This window comes from Astatotilapia calliptera, chromosome 7, assembly GCF_964374335.1.
Source record: "Astatotilapia calliptera chromosome 7, fAstCal68.1, whole genome shotgun sequence".
In the NCBI taxonomy this organism is placed as follows: domain Eukaryota; kingdom Metazoa; phylum Chordata; class Actinopteri; order Cichliformes; family Cichlidae; genus Astatotilapia; species Astatotilapia calliptera.
Window position 1 is genome coordinate 6,712,493 of NC_137428.1, and position 2,815 is coordinate 6,715,307.

The following is a 2,815-nucleotide window of genomic DNA, read 5'->3' on the forward strand; positions in this document are numbered from 1 at the left end:
CAAGATTAAATATTTTATTTATTTATCAAAGATACATAATTACACATTGATACAATGAATAAGGTGTCTATAAAAATTACACATGGTGTAAGAAAAACATTATAACATACAAATAAGTGTTTTAAGATAATCTGACATACTTTAAAAGCATAAGAATAAAAGTTTTTTTTTTTAAAAATCATGTTCTTTGATGATCACATTACATGTATCACATTTTTTAAAGCATAACGTAGGGTGTTCACAAAAACAGTTTTATGATTACTTTTTCCACAGTGCTTGTATGCCTCTTGCAAAACTATGTACTTATCACCATATGACATAATAACTCACGATTATGCAAGACCAGCCATGAAATGTCCGTCGCTTCATTACAATCATTTGTCCCCGCTGCTGCCCTCAGACCCAGTCTTCTGTACTGTGGGGTAAAATTGCTTTTTTGGTGGTTCATAAAAAATATCTCAAAAAGCGATGTTAGTGAGGGGACCAGAAACACTGGGTTGCAGAGCAGTTGGTAAGGACTTGTATATTTCTGGAGAGTCTGCAAAAGCTGTCTTGCTCGTGCTCCTGATTGGATATGTGGAGCCCGGCTCTGATATCTCACTGGTGGCAGCTAAAGGTAGGCATGCCTTGGAGGCGGAGTTGGTCTCGGGCGCAATCTTTCAAACGAGCCTCACGGCATTTCAGGCAACCTCAGGCCGGAAACAACATCCGGTCACTCGCGGTCAAAATCCACGCAGAGCTGGTGTTTCGCAGGGATCAGGTTAACACATCTGGGTCTAAAAATATAAAGAAAAACAAAAAGAGTTTTAAAACACGCAAACTAGCAAAATATCAAAGGAGCATAACATAACAATAACAAGATGATATGAGATACCCGATGAGGCCATGATAGGTGATGTAGACATGTAATGTATAAACCTTTACGGGAGTTAAAAGTGGAGCTTATATATATTTTAAAGTGTATTGTACGTGGGATAGGCTCCAGCGCACCGCGCGAGCCTGAGAAAAGGATAAGTGGAGGCGAATGGATGGATGGATGGTGTATTGTACCTGTTACAAACCATTGTGATATTTATTTATTTTTTTAAATGAAAGGATTGACAGAATGGTAAAAAGGAAAATGCAAAAATGTAGTTAGAGAGGAAGATTAACACTTACCGAATGATATGCACATAGGGCACGCGAAGGTAGTTGCTGTTGAAATCGGCCGCTCCCTATGCGAACTCGCAAGCAGTCTGAGCGGCGCCAGTTGTTGATACGTCTGAAGTCAGATGTCTTCTGGGGGTTCGAAGATAGTCTTAACCTCAGCGGGAGATCGTAAAATCAGACCTGGAGTGGATTGGCTAACCGGGGTGCGAAGGGAGCGGTGCAAGGGTTATGTGATTGGCAGCGGGGCGCAGTGAGGCGGAGTTGGTCTAAGGGGGGAATTTTCAAACGAGGTAAGCAGCGCATTAGGGAGCAGAGCGGGGAGCGAACAAGCAGGAAAAAATTGTGCTCTGCAAGAAGTTGTGGATCGGAGATTAAGAGCGAGGTAGAACTTAGAGTGTGGGTTGAATTTTAGAGCTTGCTAGTAAGAGGGAAGTTTTTGAAGAAAAAAGAATAAGGATTTTCCCTGTTATCGAATATAAGGTTTTTGGGAATAGAGGGGTAGCTAACAAGTTATTCTAGGGGTTTTGGAGAAATCGCGGAGAAATTTTTAAAAGGAGTTTTTTGGCTTTGTTTGGCTGAGCATGAAGGGAGCCGCGGGGCGCTGAATTTGAGAAAAAAGACTAAGGATTTTTTCAGGATTTTCCCTGTTATCGAATATAAGGTTTTGGGAATAGAGGGGGTACCCTAACAAGTTATTGTAGGGTTTTGGAGAAATCGCGGAGGGTTTTTTAAGGAGTTTTCCCTGCTTATGTATCTAAGGAGGGTTAGGGGATCGCGAGTTTTTTCTGAGTATGAGTTTTATTCTAAATCTACAAATGCATATAAATCTAAATAAAGTTTTCCCCCAAGGCATGCAGCATGTGTTTGTGGCCATACTGAACGTTACAAAAGCACAAGTTTAACTAAACAATTTTAATATGGTTTAATACATTTTTAAACACATGAGCACGGAGCCCGAGAGAGCACGGTCCGGAGACACGGGCGCGCCCCGCGCGCCCAGACACACAGCCTCGGGCGCGCGCGGGCGCGCACACACACTGACCCGCCACCAGATGGCGTTTTTTGAGCATAAAAAAAATAAAAATAAAAATTTAATTGCTTAAAGAAATAAAAGAATGCTATTTTGATATATAAGAAACTTTCTAAATAATCAATTATATTTTTATGAATATCATATTTTTATGAATATCATATTTTTATTATTTAATTACTTCCTACTTCCGGAGCTCATGAATAATTTAATTACTTCCGGACTTCCGGAGCTCATGAATAATTAATGAGCTCCGGAAGTAACCTGTCACTTTTTTTGACGAAAGGGGTATAATATCACTCTCTATTGTCTAATGTCATCCGTGGTCAAGGTTATGTTTTGTTTTTTGGCACCCGGGTGTTTTCCCCCCATTGCTTTTGTTTTTGCTGATGTTTCCTAGGAGGCAGTATATCATTTTGTTTCTCCTGGTGTTTTTTTTTTTTGTTTCGTTTCGTTTGTTTGTTTTTTGTCTGTTTGTCTTAGTTATTGTTAGTCTTTATTTGTTGGTTATTGTTAAGAAACGGACAGAGAACTGACAGTATGATTATTCTAGTTGTATATTTGTTAATGTTTCTGTCCATCCAAAATATCAATAAAAAATAAAAATAAACAAATAAACCACAATAAAACTGTACC

General features: G+C 39.3%; 1 long non-coding RNA gene across 1 annotated transcript; it reads right to left on the reverse strand.

Annotated features, from left to right (window-relative positions):
- Positions 1-2,462, reverse strand: LOC145429935 (uncharacterized). Its single transcript, XR_013910283.1, has 2 exons — positions 1,159-2,462; positions 1-776 (listed from the first exon to the last, which is right to left on the reverse strand). It is a non-coding gene; the product is annotated as an uncharacterized LOC145429935 (long non-coding RNA).
- Positions 2,463-2,815: the final 353 nt, after the last annotated feature.